The sequence below is a fragment of the Pristiophorus japonicus genome, chromosome 18 (genome assembly GCF_044704955.1).
Source record: "Pristiophorus japonicus isolate sPriJap1 chromosome 18, sPriJap1.hap1, whole genome shotgun sequence".
NCBI classification, from domain to species: Eukaryota; Metazoa; Chordata; class Chondrichthyes; family Pristiophoridae; genus Pristiophorus; species Pristiophorus japonicus.
The window spans coordinates 91109671-91132007 of NC_091994.1; the positions used below are offsets into that span (position 1 = coordinate 91109671).

At 49.3% G+C, this 22337-nt stretch overlaps 1 protein-coding gene across 1 annotated transcript in view; it reads left to right on the plus strand.

Annotated features, from left to right (window-relative positions):
• sdf4 (stromal cell derived factor 4) overlaps window positions 1–22337 on the plus strand; it is an 88094-nt gene that overhangs the window by 11730 nt on the left and 54027 nt on the right. The gene's annotated exons all lie outside the window — the stretch shown is intronic.

Here is a 22337-nt window from a genome sequence, read left to right on the forward strand (position 1 = left end):
GTTGCGCAGTCAATTATGTAACTTTCTTACAAACTGCCGTCATTTCAACGGTTCCCAGTTTGACTCGGCCGACAGTGACAGCACTTCAACATCGCTGATGACACCCAGCTCGACCTCTCCCCCACTTCTCCCCGACCCCTGTTTGGGATCTAAATTGTCAGGCTGCTTGTCCGGCATCCAGTACTGGATGAGCAGAAATTTTCTCCAATTGAATATTGGGAAGACTGAAGCCCTTATCTTTGTTCCCCGCCACAAACTGCGTTCCCTAACCACTGACTCCATCCCTCTCCCTCGCATCAATCTGAGGATGAACAAGACGAGGTGTCATACGTGACCCTGAAATGAGTTTCCAGCCACATACCCGCGGCATAACAAAACCGCCTTTTTCCACCGCCATAACATTGCCCGTCTCCGCCCCTGCCTCAGCTCTTCTGCTGCTGAAGCCCTCATTCATGCCTTTGTTACCTCTAGATTTGACTACTCCAACTCACTCCTGGCCGGCCTTCCCACATTCTACACTACATAAACTTGAAATCATCCAAAACTCAGCAGCCCGAGTACTAACCCGCTCCCAGTCGCGATCACCCATTATCCCTGTGCTTTCTGACCTACATTGGCTCCCGGTTAAACAACGCCTCGATTTCAAATCCCTCCATGCCCCTCCCTATCTCTGTAATCTCCTCTAGCCTCACAACCCCCCCCCCCCCCCCCCCGAGATATCTGCGCTCCTCAAATTCTGCCCTCTTGAACATCCCCCATTATAACTGCTCAACCATCAGTGGCCATACTCTGGAACTCCCTCCCTAAACCTCTCCGCCTCTCTACCTCTCTCCTCTTTTAAGACGTTCGTTAAAACCTACCTCTTTAAACAAGCTTTTGATCATCTGCCTTAATTTCTTATGTGGCTTGGTGTCAAATTTATCTGTTTGTCTTTAACATTGTTGTGAAACACCTTGGGACGTTTTACTATGGGCCCTTCACCCCCCCCCCCCCCCCCCCCCCGTGTCTTGTGCCCTTCACCCCCCCCCATGTCTTGTGCCCTTCACCCCCCTCGTGTCTTGTGCCCTTCACCCCCCTCGTGTCTTGTGCCCTTCACCCCCCCTCGTGTCTTGTGCCCTTCACCCCCCTCGTGTCTTGTGCCCTTCACCCCCCTCGTGTCTTGTGCCCTTCACCCCCCCCCGTGTCTTGTGCCCTTCACCCCCCCCCTCGTGTCTTGTGCCCTTCACCCCCCCCTCGTGTCTTGTGCCCTTCACCCCCCCCCTCGTGTCTTGTGCCCTTCACCCCCCCCCCTCGTGTCTTGTGCCCTTCACCCCCCCCCCCGTGTCTTGTGCCCTTCACCCCCCCGTGTCTTGTGCCCTTCACCCCCCCCGTGTCTTGTGCCCTTCACCCCCCTCGTGTCTTGTGCCCTTCACCCCCCCCGTGTCTTGTGCCCTTCACCCCCCCCCGTGTCTTGTGCCCTTCACCCCCCTCGTGTCTTGTGCCCTTCACCCCCCCCCCGTGTCTTGTGCCCTTCACCCCCCCCGTGCCCTTCACCCCCCCCCCCTCGTGTCTTGTGCCCTTCACCCACCCCCCCCACCCCCCCGTGTCTTGTGCCCTTCACCCCCCCCCGTGTCTTGTGCCCTTCACCCCCCCCTCGTGTCTTGTGCCCTTCACCCCCCCTCGTGTCTTGTGCCCTTCACCCCCCCCCCCCCCCCCCCCCGTGTCTTGTGCCCTTCACCCCCCCCCCCCCGTGTCTTGTGCCCTTCACCCCCCCGTGTCTTGTGCCCTTCGCCCCCTGTAACTGGAGACGAATGCTGTAATTGAGTCTCTCTGTGGGGAACCTGAGCTGGCCCAGTCCCACATCCCAACTCTGCTTTGCTTTAAAGCACTTTCACCTGTTGGGTTTGGGTGTGATGGCTGCAGACGAGGTGGGATTCGGTTACCGGTTTGAAACAAACGAGTAGCTGAGTAATTATTAACTTGTGTGCCCACTGGCTCGGAGACACGAGCTGTTACTGATAATACTGGCCGAAAGTTCCTATTATTTTACCAGAATCACTAACTCATTTAAATTAAACGGATTCGCCCCTGCATTAAAATATCAGCTGGAACAACCTCGGCTGACCCAATACTCCTCTCTCCCTAGTTCAGGAGGCATGTACTAACTCTAGTGGCCCCTGACCGAGGTGCAATAGCTCACTACTGACTCCATGCCACTGCCTTCCCTGTTAACCTGCTACAGTCCCGGGCAACCCTCAGGATTGATCAGAAAACTGCAGTTAGCATTGCATAGAGTGGGTATGGACATTAACTATACCACGACTGCTGACCGGGATTGAATTGCAACATGCACGGACAGTATGGGTGAATGTCGAGGTTCTAGGGAGTCTTTTTCTTTCTTTATAAGCAGTCCCTCGAAGCGAGGATGACTTGGTTCCACGCCAAACAAGTGTTTCAATGAAGGACCGAATATTCCAGATCCAGAACTACATGTTGAAGGGTGGAAGATGCCTGTGCGTGGATTTTTTAACGTGGGGTGGCCATTGCACACCAGCCACCACACGGGTTTGACAGAGCGAGTCTTGGTCCAGTGACAAGGATTACCGAAGACTAACTGGATACCAGCTCTGCTGCACAGACCGAGCGCGCGCACACATATCACAGTGTGGGCTGGTCCGTGCTGCCCCTGGGCCCTAGCTTCTCCTGGGCCCCAGATTCCCGCCGCTCCTTCGCCCCTCCTGCTGTGCCTACCCACACAGCAATCAGCGACCTGGCTTCGTAGCTGTTGCAGTGGTATGTCGCTGCACGCTGCTCCCTCCAATGGCCCCGGCCTGCTGATGGTCTTACAGGCCGGGACCGCGCCGATTTCCAGGCCGGGCCGGCGCACGCTGCTCCCTCCAAATCGGGAGTACTGGCAGTGGGAAGAAAATGGCAAAACATATGGAGGAGATGGCCACCTACCTAACTATCGGAAAGTTACAAACACGATCATCTGTCTTGCCGTGATCATACTGAACAAAAATAGTCTTTTAACTTGTATTAGTAAAGATAATTTGGGTAATTAAACTGATTCTTGTAACCAAGGTGACCTGATGGGTGTGTCTCGATTCAGTGCCATGTTGCCTGGTTTGGGTGTACCTCATCTGATCAAAGCGGGTACATCGAGTGTACAGCACAGACACAGGCCATTCGGCTCAACTGGTCTATGCCAGCGTTTATGCTCCACACACACCTCCTCCCTCCCTATTTCATCTCACCCCATCAACATATCCTTCTGTTCCTTTTTTCTTCATGTTAATCTAGCTTCCCCTTGAATGCATCGATGCTATTCGCCTCGACTATTCCCTGTGGTAGAGAGTTCCACATTTCCGCCACTCTCTGGATAAAGAAGTTTCTCCTCAATTCCCTATTGGATTAGTGAGCTAGACAGATTTTTCAGCAATAAGGGAGTAAAGGGTTATGGGGAGCGGGCAGGAAAGTGGAGCTGAGTCCGTGATCAGATCAGCCATGATCTTATTGAATGGCAGAGCAGGCTCGAGAGGCCAAATGGCCTACTCTTGCTCCTATTTCTTATGTTTTTATTAGTGACTATCTTATATTGATGACCTCTAGTTTTGTACTACCCACAGTGAACATTTTTTTATCTACATCTGCTCCATCAAACCCTTTCATAATATTAAAAACCTCTATCAGGTCACCCATTGGCCTTCTCTTTTCTGGAGAAAGGAGGCCCAGCTTGTTCAATAGTCCCGATAGTTGTACCCGCTCAGTTCTGGTATTTTTTTTGCCCCTTCAGTCCCATGTTGTACCTCACCTGGCCCTCTTCTGTTGCAGTAACATCAATAACTGGTAAAATTCAGAGAGTTTTCTTAAAATGTTTCAATTTCATTGTTTCAAATGCTGTCACAGGGCCTTAGTATTTTACAGTAAAAGGGTATTGTCTCATGTTTTAAATAGGATATACGAAACAATCGGGCCACATGGTCCAACCAGTCCATGCCGGTGTTTATGCTCCATTCGAACCTTCTCCCATCATTTCTCAACTAACTCAATCAGCATCACCCTCTATTCACATCTCCCTCATATGCTTGTCTAGCCTCCCCTTAAATGCATCGATACTATTCACTTCAACCACTCCCTGTGGCAGCAAGTTCCACATTCTCACCGCTCTCTGGGTAAAGAAGTTCCTTCTGAATTCCCTATTGGATTTCTTGGTGACTATCTTCTATTGATGACCTTGAGTTATACTCCTGCCCACAAGTGGAAACATTCTCTTTGTATTCACTCTGTCAAAACCTTTCATAATTTTAATGACCTCTATTAGCTCACCCCTCAGCATTCTCTTTTCAAGAGGAAACAGCCCCATGTTAATGTGCCCAGTGGGAAGTTTAGTTTATGGGGATTGCCCAGAGCAAAATGGCTGTACCATATGGTGACAGCAGGGCAGCGATGTGTTTACTTTAAGGTTCAGCCCACTGAAACCATCCGTTGAAGGCAGATGTAAAATAGAGTAAACACCATTCTCCCGGGATTTCTGCTACCCTTCCACCGAAGGTGCAGGCTCCAAGGGCCGAATGGCCTACTCCTGCACCTACTTTCTGTGTTTCTACGTAAGGTGGACAATCGAGTGAGCACCTGCGGAAGTTCACTCCCACCAATACTTGTGGGAGAGACCGAAACTAGGAGCCATAAATATAAGGTGGTCACTAATAGATCCAAAAGGGAATTCAGGAGAAACATCTTTACCCAGAGAGTGGTGAGAATGTGGAACTTGCTGCCACAGGGAGTGGTTGAGGGGAATAGCATCGTTGCATTTAAAGGGAAGCTGGATAAACACATGGGGGAGAATGGAACAGAAGGATATGCTGATAGGGTGCGATGATGAGGGGCCGGAGGAGACAGGTGACGAGTATAAATGTCGACATTGGACAGAATGTCCTGTACGTTCTATGTATGCAGTGTAATGTCGGATGACCTTGAGACAAGCTGATAGATAAAGGTTCACCTCCATAAGGGAAGCAAATTACCTGCGTGTTTTGTGGGAAATCCAGCTGGCAATGCTGGAGGTTTTTTCCATGGTCTGTGGGTTAAGACAAATACTTAGTAATTTTTTTTTTTCCTTTCTCTTGCATTCCTGCTACAATGATGTGAGTTTGGTTAGCGTAAGTTCTGTACCTATAGCTGAGTAATATATACATTTCCTCCTGGGTTGTATCTCATATATTTTCATTTATTTATGTTCTGTGGAATGTTCTCATAGAAACATAGAAGATAGGTGCAGGAGTAGGCCATTCGGCCCTTCTAGCCTGCACCGCCATTCAATGAGTTCATGGCTGAACATGCAACTTCAGTACCCCATTCCTGCTTTCTCACCATACCCCTTGATTCCCCTAGTAGTAAGGACTTCATCTAACTCCTTTTTGAATATATTTAGTGAATTGGCCTCAACAACTTTCTGTGGTAGAGAATTCCACAGGTTCACCACTCTCTGGGTGAAGAAATTCCTCCTCATCTCGGTCCTAAATGGCTTCCCCCTTATCCTTAGACTGTGTCCCCTGGTTCTGGACTTCCCCAACATTGGGAACATTCTTCCTGCATCTAACCTGTCTAACCCCGTCAGAATTTTAAACGTTTCTATGAGGTCCCCTCTCATTCTTCTGAACTCCAGTGAATACAAGCCCAGTTGATCCAGTCTTTCTTGATAGGTCAGTCCCGCCATCCCGGGAATCAGTCTGGTGAACCTTCGCTGCACTCCCTCGATAGCAAGAATGTCCTTCCTCAGGTTAGGAGACCAAAACTGTACACAATACTCCAGGTGTGGCCTCACCAAGGCCCTGTACAATTGTAGCAACACCTCCCTGCCCTTGTACTCAAATCCCCTCGCTATGAAGGCCAACATGCCATTTGCTTTCTTAACCGCCTGCTGTACCTGCATGCCAACCTTCAATGACTGATGTACCATGACACCCAGGTCTCTTTGCACCTGCCCTTTTCCTAATCTGTCACCATTCAGATAATAGTCTGTCTCTCTGTTTTTACCACCAAAGTGGATAACCTCACATTTATCCACATTATACTTCATCTGCCATGCATTTGCCCACTCACCTAACCTATCCAAGTCGCTCTGCAGCCTCATAGAATCCTCCTTGCAGCTCACACTGCCACCCAACTTAGTGTCATCCGCAAATTTGGAGATACTACATTTAATCCCCTCGTCTAAATCATTAATGTACAGTGTAAACAGCTGGGGCCCCAGCACAGAACCTTGCGGTACCCCACTAGTCACTGCCTGCCATTCTGAAAAGTCCCCATATACTCCTACTCTTTGCTTCCTGTCTGACAACCAGTTCTCAATCCATGTCAGCACACTACCCCCAATCCCATGTGCTTTAACTTTGCACATTAATCTCTTGTGTGGGACCTTGTCGAAAGCCTTCTGAAAGTCTAAATATACCACATCAACTGGTTCTCCCTTGTCCACTCTACTGGAAACATCCTCAAAAAATTCCAGAAGATTTGTCAAGCATGATTTCCCTTTCACAAATCCATGCTGACTTGGACCTATCATATTACCTCTTTCCAAATGCACTGCGATGACATCCTCAATAATTGATTCCATCATTTTACCCACTACCGATGTCAGGCTGACCGGTCTGTAATTCGCTGTTTTCTCTCTCCCTCCTTTTTTAAAAAGTGGGGTTACATTGGCTACCCTCCACTCCATAGGAACTGATCCAGAGTCAATGGAATGTTGGAAAATGACTGTCAATGCATCCACTATTTCCAAGGCCACCTCCTTAAGTACTCTGGGATGCAGTTCATCAGGCCCTGGGGATTTATCGGCCTTCAATCCCATCAATTTCCCCAACACAATTTCCCGACTAATAAGGATTTCCCTCAGTTCCTCCTCCTTACTAGACCCTCCGACCCCTTTTATATCCGGAAGGTTGTTTGTGTCCTCCTCAGTGAATACCGAACCAAAGTACTTGTTCAATTGGTCCGCCATTTCTTTGTTCCCCGTTATGACTTCCCCTGATTCTGACTGCAGGGGACCTACGTTTGTCTTTACTAACCTTTTTCTCTTTACATATCTATAGAAACTTTTGCAATCCGTCTTAATGTTCCCTGCAAGCTTCTTCTCATACTCCATTTTCCCTGCCCTAATCAAACCCTTTGTCCTCCTCTGCTGAGTTCTAAATTTTTCCCAGTCCCCGGGTTCTCTGCTATTTCTGGCCAATTTGTATGCCACTTCCTTGGCTTTAATGCTATCCCTGATTTCCCTTGATAGCCACGGTTGAGCCACCTTCCCTTTTTTATTTTTACGACAGACAGGAATGTACAATTGTTGTAGTTCATCCATGCGGTCTCTAAATGTCTGCCATTGCCCATCCACAGTCAACCCCTTCAGTATCATTCGCCAATCTATCGAAGCAAAGTCAAGTGAAGCCTATCGGCTGTGTGGAATGTAGGGACGCCTGCCTCCAGTTGGCACCGGACTGCAGTGTTGCAAACTGGTTCCCCCACGTGCTGATGAGACATAGCTTCGAGCCTTTGATGGAAGGTTATATTTGTGAACATATAAAAACGACTAACTTTTCAGTGGCCATGCCTTCAGCTGCCTGGGTCCTAAGCTCTGGAACTCCCGGCCTGAACCTCTCTATCTCTCTTTCCTCCTCTAAGATGCTCCTTAAAGCCTACCTCTTTGACCAAGCTTTTGGTCACCTGCCATAATTTCTTCCTATGTGGCTCGGTGTCAACTTTATGTTTTGTCTCATAACACTGCCTTGGGGTGTTTTACTACGTTAAAGACGCTATACAAGTAAAAGTTGTTGTTGATATAGATTTTTTGTTTAATGACATGGGTTATAAAGTGTTTTTATATCCTGTTTCTGTTTAAAATCTCACTGTACAGGCGTTAGGCCATTGCCACCAGTGAGTTGCGAGATGGGATGGGGATGAAACAAATTGTGCGCTTTTCATCAAATGGTAAGGGGCACAACAATTGAGGATGTTTTATTTATGCTCCTGCAAAGAGTTAGAGTCTCGTCTCATCGTCCATGTTTAATGTTTCCTTTTCCAATATGTGAAACCTTGCATGAATCTATTCAAATCCGCCTGTAGGGGGCGGAGTTTCGCAGTAGTTTTGACGATTGACTTTCATATTTGGGGTCGAGTCCAATCCAGACTAAAGGGATTTAAAAACCTCCTCGGTTCTGTGTGAAGTGAGCTTGGGCAGCCCAGCCCAGCCCAGTTCCTCGGAGGCATAGGCCTACAGCACAGAACTACCTCCAATCCGGCAATAATTGGCAACATCGCTCGAGAGGCCTAAGACCGATTGGTGTGGAAAATGGAGGGGTAAAGAGGTGCCTTCAGAGGTTTATGGCTGAAGCACATGTTGAGGCAGAGTCGTCATCATCATCATCATCATCATCATAGGCGGTCCCTCGTATCGAGGATGACTTGCTTCCACGCCAAAAAAGGATGAGTTCACAGGTGTTTCAATGAAGGACCTAATATTCCAGGTCCTGAACTACATGCTGAAGGGTGGAAGATGCCTGTGCGTGGATTTGTTTAAGGTGTGGTGGCTGTTACACACCAGCCATCACACGGGCTTGACAGAGCTAGGTCTTGGTCCAGTAGCAAGGATTAACCAAGATGACTGGAGACCTGCTCTGCTGCACGGACCTAGTGCGCGCACATACAGCAGTGTGGGTTGGGCCCGTGCTGTCCCTGGGCCCTCGCCTCTTCTGGGCCCCGATCACGTCCCTCTACAGTCTCTCACTGCTCCTTCGCCCCGACCTTGTCGTTCCTGCTGTACCGGCCCACGCTCCAATCATCGACCCGGATTTGGGTGACGTCCAATCCAGTCGCCCTCTTCACACCGTCGCCCTCCTGCAGCAGCAGGCGCTGCCCCCTGCCATGGCATGTCACCCACGTAGCTTCCTCTAAAGACCCCGGCCTGCTGAGGCAGAGTCGAGGAAGTTTCACCAGCTGTGCTGCATCTGGCTTGGAAAAGCTGGATGGGTTCTGGAATGGAACGTATTCCATGTGTTAAAATAGCATGCATATGTGTACCACATTTGTATGTTAAAGTAATGTGTGTATAGATAGAAAATCCAGAGCAATAACTCTCAAAATACTTCAGCCGTGGCTTAATGGGAGCACTGAATTAGGTTGTGGGTTCAAGCCCCAATAAGGAGACTCGAGCACATACTCCATGCTGACACTTGAGGGAGTGCTGCTCTATCAGAGGTGCTATTTTTCAGATGAAGGTTAAACTGAGATGTCTGGGCAGAGGGGTCAACAACCAGGGGACATAGATTTAAAGTAATTGGGGGGGGAGGCTTAGAGGGGATTTGAGGGGAAATTTCTTCACCCAGAGGGTAGTGAGGGTCTGGAACTCGCTGCCTGAAAAGGTGGTAGAGGCAGAAACCCTCACCACATTTAAAAAATACTTGGATGTGCACTTAAAGTGCCGTAACCTACAGGGCTACGGACCAAGAGCTGGAGAGTGGGATTAGGCTGGATAGCTCTTGGTTGGCCCTCTCAGGTACATGGAAAAGATCCCTATTTGTAGAGGAGCTGGGACGTTCTCCCAGTGTCCTGGCCAGTGTTTATCCCTCAACCAACACCACTTCAATCAGATTAACTTGTTATTTATTCAATTGGTGTTTGTGGGAACTGTGTGCAAACTGGCTGCCATGTTGCTCCAGATTGCAACAAAAAAGTAATTGGCTGTGATGTACTTGGGATGCCCTGCAGTGGTGAAAGTTTCTTCTTTTGTTCTCCACTAGGGAGCAGAGTTAAACTATAACTCCATTTTGCAGAATCCACTTTTAACTGGTTGATCTTGTTTTGAGCTAAATGATCAACCTTGTACCTCAAAGGGAATCTGGGCAAGCTGTTTTTGTGTGGCTCAATTTTCAGTTTCTGGGGTGGGTTCTCGTGCTAGAGAAGTGCTTTAACCTGAAGTATTGTTTTATCGTTGGCAAATGAGGCTAACTGGAGGGGGAAAAAAAATTGGAATTTATAATAGGATTAAATTGGGCGCTCATAAGAACATAATACAAGAAATAGGTGTCGGCCATTTGGCCCCTCGAGCCTGCTCCGCCATTCAGTAAGATCATAGTCGATCTGATCTTGGCCTCAATTCCACTTTCCTGTCCGCTCCCCATAACCCTCAATTCTCCTGTAGTTCAAAAATCCATCTATCTCGTTTTGTTAGCCATTTTAGGACCAAGATGAGGAGAAACTTCTTCACTCAGAGAATGGTGAACCTGTGGAATTCTCTACCAAAGAAGGTTGTTGAGGCCAGTTCGTTCGATATATTCAAAAGGGAGTTAGATGTGGCCCTTATGGCTAAAGTGATCAAGGGGTATGGAGAGAAAACAGGAATGGGGTACTGAAGTTGCATGATCAGCCATGATCATGCAGGCTCGAGGGGCCGAATGGCCTACTCCTGCACCTATTTTCTATTTTCTATGTTTCTATGCCACGTTCTCAGCTAAGGTTTCAAAATAGGGTCCAAGTTTCGCACGCGCACTTCGGACGGGCGGTGCGCAGGACACCATCTTGGTAAAGGAGGTTGCGTGCTTGCACCTAACGGCCGCCGACAGTGTGCAGAGCATGCACGCAACTCTGATTTGAAGCCACTGCTGCTGTTTGGAACTCCAGCTGAGCACAACGTTACACGGCATGAAGCACCATTTAAAAGGATCATGAGGTACTTGCGGGTTACTTGCTGGATTATTTATTCTGACTGCTGGTGCAATTGTACGCATTTTTGAACATTTCCAATACTTGGCTAAAATGTCCGTACTCTACTGGGAGCAGTCTGGCTTGTCTTGCAGTTCTATTTTTTGAGGCATTTAAAATACTGTGTTGAAAGAAGTTGCTTCCAGCCGTGGGGCTTCCTCTGGGAATTGAACGTAACTGGGAGAATGAAGGGAGGCTACGCAAAGTAGAACAAGCTGCTAGAAGGCAGGGGTGCGGGGCAATCAGCAGCAGGAGCACGAAGAGGAGGAGAAGGAAGTGCATGAGGAAGTGGGAAGGGAGGCTACAGCGTAGTCAGTTCCTTTCTGCCAGATCAGATTATTCATGCGCAATACTAGTAACCTCAACTACACCTCCCCATTCCTCAGCAGTCCCACACTCCTGCCCTCTCCTCGTCTGACCATTACATCATCCTCTTTCTGTCGAAACTTGCGATTCCTCGCTCCGTTCTCCATAGAAACAAAAACCACCAAATGCAAACTGAAATCCAAATTTATCAACTCAAGCATTAAATAATGCACACAAAATCAAACTAAACACCCTCGTGCATTCCTTTGTGTCTGTCTTCCGTGAGCCATTGCCTGTTCTCGTGCTCCTACGAGGTGTTTCTCCAGTGGCTGCAGCATAGGAGCTGGAAGGCTGCTGACCTACAATTAAGACGACTGCAGATGGCCTTGGAGGGCGACCTTGAGCAGCTCTGGGCCTAGAGGGCCTGGCTTCAGACTGCACCACCTCGGCCTGGGCGGCAGCAGTCTGGGCTGGCTGACGGGCACCAGCGGGTGGGCAGGACGAATGCTGTCCTGCTGAGAGAGGCCAGCAGGTTCGTGCTCCACTGAACCACTGCCACTCTCCCGGGGCGGCGATTTTCAGCAAACCTACTGATCAGTTGGAGAACTGATTGCTAGACTGCTGTTCTGCCCTGGAAGCCCCTTAAAACAGTGGTATCCGGAGCCGCAATGGCAACATTCTGAGCTTCCAAGGTGGCAGTCGATGAAAGCTGTGATATCAGCCATCAGATGCGGCATCATGGTGGGCTCCACGGTGTGCTGATGGAGGTATCATGGTGGGCTCCACAGTGGGCTGATGGAGGTATCATGGTGGGCTCCACGGTGTGCTGATGGAGGTATCATGGTGGGCTCCACGGTGTGCTGATGGAGGTATCATGGTGGGCTCCACGGTGTGCTGATGAAGGTATCGTGGTGGGCTCCACGGTGTGCTGATGGAGGTATCATGGTGGGCTCCAGTGTGCTCATGGAGGTATCATGGTGGGCTCCACGGTGTGCTGATGGAGGTATCATGGTGGGCTCCACAGTGGGCTGATGGAGGTATCATGGTGGGCTCCAGTGTGCTCATGGAGGTATCATGGTGGGCTCCACGGTGTGCTGATGGAGGTATCATGGTGGGCTCCACAGTGGGCTGATGGAGGTATCATGGTGGGCTCCACGGTGTGCTGATGGAGGTATCATGGTGGGCTCCACAGTGGGCTGATGGAGGTGACCACCCATTCCATGTTGCAAAGGATGGTCTCTAAGCTCTGCACAAAGCTCTGCCAAATTGGTGCCGGACTCGTCCATGCCCGTTGACATTGAGCGCAGGCTTTCCAGTGCACTGAGCATTTGGCTGTGTACACCCATCATCCTTACTCTGTAGCCTGTACCATAAAAGTCCTCATCTGACTCCTCTACAGCAGAATTAGTGTGCGACCTTGTTGCCCTCCGGTGAACTGACACCTCTGCTATCCTTTCCCTCGGCCCTGCTTCTTGCACACTTGTGCCTGGTGTCTCGCCACGTGCAGATCCCTCCTCTGTCCTCGCCTCTACAGTACACGCATGATTTCCAACCCTCCAGGAATTAAGGATTAATCTCTAGGATGCCGCCGCCAGCATCAGCCATGGCTCAGTGGGCAGCACTCTCACCTCCGAGACAGAGGTTCTGGGTTCAAGTCCCACTCCAGGGACTTGAGCACAAAAAATCTAGGCTGACACTCCAGTGCAGTGCTGAGGGAGTGCCGCACTGTCGGAGGTGCCGTCTTTTGGATGAGATGTTAAACCGAGGCCCCGCCTGCTCTCAAGTGGACGTAAACGATCCCATGGCACTATTTCAAAGAAGAGCAGAGGAGTTATCCCCGGTGTCCTGGCCAATATTTATCCATCAATCAGCATAACAAAAAAAAACAGATTATCTGGTCATTATCACATTGCTGTTTGTGGGAGCTTGCTGTGCGCAAGTTGGCTGCCGCATTTCCTACATTACAACAGTGACTACACTCCAAAAGTACTTCATTGGCTGTAAAGTGCTTTGAAACGTCCAGTGGTCGTGAAAGGCGCTATATAAAATGCAGGTCTTTCTTTTAACCCAGGATAAAAATCATAGAGGCAATAAAAAAAAATTGTATGTTGTTTTTATTTTCTTCCAGCACTTTCATTAGTTTTAAAAACAAATACTGTAAATTGGAAAATTGTTCCTTTGATTGACAAGTCAAGAATCATCCAATCGAGTAAGAGTTTGTTCACTTGGCACTTGGTGAGGGAAGGTGATGCATCGCAAGGATGTTGGGTGACCAGTGGCGGGTGTGTGCGGACAAGACGATTGGAGGCGAGAGGTCATGTGATAATGCCTGCAGGAATGCGTCCAAACAGAGTTAACGACCCTACCCAAGACATGGGAGCAAATGACAGAGTCTGGATGCTATTTCCCACTGGGGCAAATGGGATGGAAAAGCCTTGTACCAGTCACTGGCTCGATAACCGCTAAACGAAGGAGAGAGTTTTACCGTTCCTGATTGTCTCTGTCTCTGGCACTGGCTCTCCTGGGTTCGTGGGTCACCCTCGCTCCTGAGATTTGTGCTTTAAACCCGTTCCCTCAGCATCTTCCATGTTCTGGGTTTTCCCTGTTTAGATTCTTCTTCCTCTGTCAATGTAAGAATGCCAACATCCCCAGCATCGAAGCACTGACCACACTCGACCAGCTCCGTTGGGTGGGCCACATTGTCCGCATGCCCGACACAAGACTCCCAAAGCAGGCACTCTACTCTGCAAGCGATCCCCAGGTGGGCAAAGGAAACGTTTCAAGGACACCCTCAAAGCCTCCCTGATAAAGTGCAACATCCCCACTGATACCTGGGAGTCCCCGGCCAAAGACCGCCCTAAGTGGAGGAAGAGCATCCGGGGAGGGCGCTGAGCACCTGGAGTCTCGTCGCCGAGAGCATGCCGAAAACAAGCGCAGGCAGCGGAAGGAGCGTGCGGCAAACCAGACTCCCCACCCACCCTTTCCTTCAACGGCTGTCTGTCCCGCCTGTGACAGAGACTGTAATTCCCGTATTGGACTGTACAGCCACCTGAGAACTCACTTTGAGTGGAAGCAAGTCTTCCTCGATTTCGAGGGACTGCCTATGATGATGGTGCCGATGTTTAGGGACGGGGAAAAGGCCATTCAGCCCAACAAGCCTGTCCCGTGCTTGTGAGCGTGTGTCCACCTTCTAGTGAGGAAGGAACGGAGTCACAAAGCAACCTGTGAAAGTGCATACTGGCATCACTCAGCCAATGAGTTGGGGACGTTCTCCAATCTGTGGTGTCATTTATATGTAGCCTTACTTCAAACACTTAAGAGAAAGTACAGTACAATAAAGTCTCTTAGATAGTTCAAAGCATTTCACTGTGAAACTCTTGGTGTCAGTGAACCTGATAAGAAAACCTTTGATCAACTCATTTGGAAACCGTTTGTTACTCTGGTCAACCTTTGTGGTTCATGGTCAGTAGGTGTTTAAGAAGAACAAAGGGTGATTTCGCGCTCTTATCTCTCAGCTCATGGGGCAGACGCTTGGCTTCTCTCTGCAGTCAATATAGCATCACCCGACCAAGCAGACGACAGACTAAGAACACTCTGAGCCCGACACTGGGCGGTGCCTTGGCTTCAGGATTAAAATCCTTTTTAAGGTGGCCTGCTTTCCCGGGCTACAGATGGGCAAAATCTGAGCGTGTTGCAACCGCTGTTTGCTACCCAGGGGCTGTTTCTGGAAACCGCCTGTGTGGATGTCTGTTGAGGGCAGAATTGTGCTCCGTTGCGTCCGGCAGTTGAAGAGTCCACCAATACACTGGGTGTGAAGAGCTGGACAAGGTAGGAGAGAGGGCTGCTGGTCCCCATGGAACTATACCCCGCCAGGAGACGCCACGGGGGAGGGGGGGGGGGGAGAAACATTTCTGGTGGGAATGTGATCCATGCCGAATGTTTGTCATTCACTTCTGTGGTGTTGGCCGTTTCGAGGAGGAATCCCACCAACACCTTCTCTGGGCAAGTGGAGGCAGGCAGGCCCATGTGGCCCATATCCCAACATCAACAAAAAAAACAACAGTAACTGAACCATCTCGGGTCCTGCACAATGGTGCAACGAGCGATTGGGAAACTCCTTTGCTTCCACCGTTTCCCTTCTGGCCACTTACCAATCTTTGGTTGTGGTGAGGGCCAGGCCCTTCCACACGGGACGGTTAAGCAACGCCTCGATTTAAAAATTCTCATCCTTGTTTTCAAATCCCTCCATGGCCTCGCCCCCTCCCTATCTCAGTAATCTCCACCAGCCCCCACAACCCCCACCCCCGAGATATCTGCGCTCCTCCAATTCTGCCCTCTGGAGCATAACCGATGTTAATTACTCAACTATTGGAGGCCGTGCCTTCAGCTGCCAAGGCCCTAAGCTCTGGAATTCCCTGCCTAAACCTCTCTGCCTCTCTACCTCTCTTTCCTCATTTAAGACATACCTTAAAGCCTACCAATTTGACCAAGCTTTTGGCCATCCTGTCCTAATATCTGCCCTATATGTCAATTTTAAAAAAATAATTAATGCCCCTGTGAAGTGCATTGGGACATTTTACTATGTTAAAGGTGCTATATAAATTCAAGTTGTTGTTGAAAATTGAAGGGAGTATTGCTCTGGTTACTGGTTACCTTTGTACCCACCTCCTGGGCAGCTCTAGGGTGACATTGGTGGATGTCTCGGAGAAAGTCACCTTTTTATTTAACCAGTGGTGGTGTCAGACAGGGCGACTAACTAAAGGGAAGTTGAGAAAATATTAAGGGGCCGAAATTTGGTGCCACCCGGATTGAGGCGGTAATGCCGCCTGGTCGCTAACAGTGACCGCCTCAAAGTACGATATTCGGTTGTTTCACCCCACGAGGAGAGTGGAGCACCAAGGGAAGCTAACGGAGCTGTGTAGTGCAGGAGGCCGACTCAATCTTTTGCCGTTGGGGTGAAGGAAAAAATAAACCCTTTCACTGACACTGACCTAGACCCACACTTCCCCACTTCTGCCACAAATAAATAGAAGTTTACTAACATTCATTTTCATCGCTTACCTTGCTCTCCGGACGATATCGCCGTGGGATCGTCGCTCGAACGACTGCTTTCCCCTGCCGGGGGCGCTACAGCAGGCGAGAGGGTGAAGGTTGCCAACGCGGGACTACGGGGGCGTTGCGCGCTCGGTGACGTCACCGAGTGGGCGGGGCTAGCGAGCGCAGCGCCAACTGTCGGCGCCGCCACTAATCCTTCATTGAAACTCGCGGCCGACAGCGTGGCGCTCGCGTGGGGAGGGACTTAGCCACTCTGGGGGCGCGAACCCACCGAATTTCACCCCCCCGAACTCCTTAATGTATGACTCTGGCGGTGGAGTGGGGCATTACACTCACCTTTCACATCTGGGCCCACGCCGAATGCTGGAATGAATAGGAGCCGCCCATTTAAAACTGAGATGAGGAGAAATTTCTTCTCCGAAGGTTGTAAATCTGTGGAATTCGCTGCCTCAGGGAGCTGTGGAGACTGGGACATTGAATAAATTTAAGACAGAAATAGACAGTTTCTTAAACGATAAGGGGTTATGGGGAGCGGGCAGGGAAGTGGAGCTGAGTCCATTATCGGATCAGCCATGATCGTATTGAATGGTAGAGCAGGCTCGAGGGGCCGTATGGCCTACTCCTGTTCCTATTTCTTATGTTCTTAATATCCCCTGTGTGTGTGTCTCTCTGGCTGTAACAGCCTTGCCTATACTGGCCCTGGCACAACCAGTGGCGAAACGGCAGAGCAATGCCCAATGCATAGACTGCTTGGCGTGGGTTATGTCGCCCTTTTCACCAGTGGAAAATCCCAGAACTGCCCATGGCGCCCCCACCCCAATGCTTTATCCGCGAGGATGCTTCTGAACGTGAGCCCGTTGTGTGTAAAACTGCCCTGTTTGGCAAATCTCCTTCCAGTGATGAGCATGGGCACGGAAGGGGGTAATTGGTGCCAATGCACATATCGGTCAACTCCAGTCCTGTCCCCGCTGCCCTGGCGTTGAGGTGACCTTCCCGAATTTAAGGAAAACGCTGGCAGCCCAAAACTCGTTCTTTTTGTAGATTTAGCAGTTGGGAATGTGGGGTACCCATATTTTGGGGCGGGTGGGGGTTGGGAAGAGGGAAAAAACTGCTGGCTCTGCACCCAGACAGTCTGGGAGGTTGGGGGTGGGGTGGGGTGGGGGGGGGGTGTAGTAATCGTGGCAGCTCCTGTTTCAGGAAACTGCCCCCACATTGCAACTCATGGCTTTATGAACAAACAAGTGATTAATTCAAATACTGAACGTAGTATTTGTGTCCTGGCATTAATGAGCAAACAGCATCACTTTCTGTTTCACTTTTTTTTTCTGATGATGCGAGCTATTGTTTAGTATCAGTTTCCCCCACAGTTTACGTATTCCTTGCCTTGATTCTCGGCCTCTTCATCCCCACCCACACCAAACGTGCTCATTATTCACACTTCTTTCACTTGGGCTGTAAATTTTCAATTAACTAATCCTTATTCAGCATTATTCTACTGCGTCAGCTGCAGAGCTGTGTGAAATGAATGTGAATTTCTGAACTGCCACTTCTCGCTGAGTATGTGAAGAATCGAGTAATTGTTCCACCTTTTCGGCACACTTTCCAGCGAGGGTCATTGAATGGTGATCAGAAGCAGCAGCCTTTCCCCTCGTGTTTTTTTTTTTAAAAACCCGTTCTCTAGCGCAGTGGTACTGAGGCCAAGTTTAGCTCCCTGACTTCAGCCCGGGCTGAGAGTGTGTCAGAGGGCAGCTGAACCTGAGACTGGCTGGCTGGATTGCTTCATAGAATCACAGAAATTTACAGCACGGAAGGAGGCCACTTTGGCTCATCGTGTCCGCACCGGCCGACCAAGAGCTATCCGGCCTAATCCCACTTCCCAGCTCTTGGTCCGTAGCCTTGTAGCTTATGGCACTTCAAGTGCACATCCAAGTACCCTGTACTTTTTAAATGTGGTGAGGGTTTCTGCCTCTACCACCCTTTCGGGCAGTGAGTTCCAGACCCCCACCACCCTCTGGGTGAAACATTTCCCCCTCAAATCTCCTCTAAACCTCCTACCATTTACTTTTAAATTTATGCCCCCTGGTTGTTGACCCCTCTGCTAAGGGAAATAGGTCCTTCCTATCCACTCTATCTAGGCCCCTCTATACACCTCAATCAGGTCTCCCCTCAGCTTCATGCTACAGTCAGGCCATTGCAGAGCTCATCGGAACCATTCAATGAAACCTTTACCGCTATAACAAGGGAGATAAGTCCTTTTTTAATTCGGCAAAAGTGGTTTGAGTCAATAAGATAAGCCGCCATTTAGTTGCCGTCGATTTATTTCCCTCCATCAGTCCAGATTCTCAAGGGATTGTACTGAGCTGTGGAGCTGCCCCAGCTATACGATTTGCTAGTCTCTTCACCCTTCCAGTAAAGATTACAGGCGTTTTCAGGAGAAAGCATTGCTGTCACTGCCGCAGAGAGCTGGAAACCCTGGTCCTCTCTGGGCTCTGATATCTACTGGTGCAGTTCTCTCCTGCCCTGCTAATGCCCTTGAGTCTGCCATGCTCAGTGGGTAGCACTCTCGCCACCTGAGCCAGAGGGCTGTGGGTTCAAGTCCCACTCCAGAGACTTGAGCACAAAATCTACGCCGACACTCGAGCGCAGTGCTGAGGGAGCGCTGCGCTGTCTTTCGGTTGAGACGTTCCACCAGGCCCCCATCTTCCCTCTTGGATGGAAGTAAAAAAAAAAATCCCATGGCGCTATTTCGAAGAGGAGCTGGGGAGTTCACCCTGGTGTCCTGGCCAATATTTATCACTCAACCAACATTGCTAGAACATTATCTGGTCATTATCATGTTGCTGTTTGTGGGAGCCTGCTGTGCGCAAATTGGCTGCTGTATTTCCTATGTTACAACAGTGACTACACTTCAAAAAGTACTCATTGGCTGGAAAGCGCTTTGCAACATCCTGCGGTCGTGAAGGGCGCTATAGAAATGCAATCTTTTCTTTTTACAAGGCCAGACTCTTCCCAGGCACTCCTGATGTCAGCCGGCCATTTTATAGCTGACCGTACTCTGTGTCTGCTTTGTTCTTTGAGGGCGAATCCAGATGTAGAATGGACCGTTCACAAATGGAGATTGGAGGAAGGGCCCTCCCCGGAACGTTGTTCCAGATATCCAGGCTGTGTTTTAATATCTCGTTCAGATATTTTTAACCTGATAATCTATTCTGGGCTCACTTCCAACACTTTGGTTGTGTGTGTGGGGTGAAGTACGTTGTACACTGAAGCTGTTGTGTCCTTGGATGCTCTGACAATGACTCCATGAGGCAATGTGTTGCACTTGAACTGTGGTGACCTTAGTCCTTTTATTTGTTAACTCCAGAGTGAGGATCACACCTGGTGGCCTGCCTTTTATACTAGGCCAGGCACACCTGTACAGGTAACCTACAAGTCTCCCACTGCTGTGCCCTCTGGTGGCACACCTTGTGATAGTACAAACAGTAGCCATGTAGGATACATGACAGAAGTGGGTACATTTTTTTTTAAAAAGCTTAATTTGATGTTTTCTTCCTGATACTATGTTGAACTGCTCAGTGCGGGCAGCCCATTTCCGAGCCATGACATTCAGGGTTGCACGGTAATCATTTGCATGAAGTTGGGAGTTGCCGAGAGCTGCCGCTGACTCCATGACCTGAAAGCGATAGGCACACATGCAGCAATTGACTTTCCCAGCGCCGTGTAGTTTGTGGCAACTCACCGACTTTCTTTGAAAGGTGGCAGTTGCCAGTTACAGTGTGGTCGGTGCATTCGGGGAACTCCAAAGATGATTCAAGTCGCTTAAAATTCCGCAGCTAAATACTGGAAACAATGTTGAAGGTTACATGGAGGAGATAAATCGATTTACAAGTATAAATCTGCCACCATTTCAGTTTGGGCATTTTGAAGCATCGGATAACAAGTGTTTGGTACCGAAATATTGATTCCAAAACCTTTTTATATTAAAATATTTAAAATTCAAGTATTTCTTGGTATTCAAAATTTTGCATGGGTGATATCACAATACATTCTGGCCAGAGACTGCCTTAAGGGGAGGTAGAGCACCCGGGAGGGCGCTGAGCACCTCGAGTCTCGTCGCCGAGAGCATGCAGAAAACAAGTGCAGGCAGCGGAAGGAGCATGCGGCAAACCAGGCTCCCCACCCACCCTTTCCTCCAACCACTGTCTGTCCCACCTGTGACAGAGACTGTAATTCTTGCATTGAACTGTTCAGCCACCTGAGAACTCACTTTTAGAGTGGAAGCAAGTCTTAATTTCAAGGGACTGCCTATGATGATGATTCTAAACATATATTCAAACCTACCCCACCCTCTGATGTCCAGTCTTACTCAATTTTTGTGCACCTTAAATGCCTCTGTGAATAGACCATTTTATTAACCGCCCATACTTGGCTTGCTGCCTTTGTAAATTATTTATCTGCGCTGTAATCTGTCCACCGCCTCTTTCATCTGTGCTTTTTTTTTCTCATGCTACATTACACTTCTGCTGGCTAGATTTTTCCTCCCGCCTCTCTAAAGCACCATGGGGCTTTTCTTTTCTACATTAAAGGTGCTATATAAATGCAAGTGTTTCTGTTCTGATGCTTGGGACCTCTTTCACCTACAGCAATATTAGTTTCTTTATTGAGCAAGGAGTTGTGCTGGGAACACTCTCGGGACTATCTGATGGCAGCTGGCTCCAATTGCCTACTGCTAATTTCCTTTAACACCTTTCCACAAATGACCAAGGGTCATCCCCAGGGATACGTTGATGTTCTCACTATATCAAGGCCACTGTGTATCCTGCGTCAGCCTTGGGTCCATCGTAGGAGGGGTCCTTTGGTGAAAATGGCCCACTGTCCTCCCCCTACCCTCTCGACTCAGTAATACATAGGCTCGTTGTCCTATTGATCTTAACGTGCACCGATCATTGCAATGGCCGAGGCCTGAGCGAGTTCCATTCTAGCTGAATCCGTGGTGTTCCCGCGTTCTCCTCTTCCATCATATCGAATCAAAAGGTGTAATGCGGCTTTTAGGGATACGGTAGCATAGTGGTTGTGTTACTGGACTAGTAATCCAGCGGCCTGGAGTAATGATCCAGAGACTCAAGTTGAAATCTCACCATGGCAGCTGGGGAATTTAAATTCAGTTAACTAAATAAATTTGGAATTTAAAAAAAAAAAGCTAGTATCAGTAATGGTGATCATGAAAATACCAGATTGTCATAAAAACCCAACTGGTTCACTAATGTCCTTTTTTAGGGAAGGACATCTGCCGCCCTTACCCGGTCTGGCCTATATGTGACTCTGGACCCACAGCAATGTGGTTGACTCTTAACTGCCCCTCTGAAATGGCCCAGCGAGCCACTCAGTTGTACCAGAACCGCGACAAAAAAGTCAGCACTCTGGGAGCACCTTCACCACACGGACTGCAGGCGGTTCCAGAAGGCGGCACCTTCTCGGGGGCAGTTCAGGATGGGCAATAAATGTCGGACTTTCCAGTGACGTCCAAATCCCGTGATCGAATAAAAAAAAAAAATAAAGTCGTACCGATCCCTTGCCGCCTTCCCCCCTCATTAATTTCTTGAGGCTATTTCTTGGTCTTTCTCTTACCCCCCTCCCCCCCCCCCCCCCCTCCCACTTCACAAGAATGCACAAATTGCTTTTTCTCCCCCCGCGTTTTCTCCCCTATTCTCCTTCCCTGAAACCACAGGCTGTTCCACGGGTGCTGGCCACCCTCCAGAATCTCTTGCAGCTGGTCATTCTGTGTCGGAACCCAGATTATTTGATGGGTCACAAATGGGCATCACAGCTGAGTCTGCCTCTGCCTCCCACCCCCTAAAATCCACTCAGACGCACGTTCCTACTGGGGTCACTGGAGCACTGCCAAGAATGGTTCCAATTACTGATTCCTTCCCCCCCCCCTTCTCCTGTCCTAGGGACGCTCAAGCCAATGGTAATGTCAGCCGTGGCTCATTGGGTAGCACACTCGCCTCTGAGTCAGAAGATTGTCGGTTCAAGTCCCACTCCAGGGACTTGGACACAAAAATCCAGGCTGACACTCCAGTGCATGTGGTGAGGGAGGTGCCGTCTTTCAGATGAGACGTCAAACCGAGGCCCCGTCTGCTCTCTTGGGTGGACGTAAAAGATCCCATGGCACTATTTTGAATATGAGGAGGGGAATTATCCCCAGTGTATTGGGGCCAATATTTATCCCATATTCAACA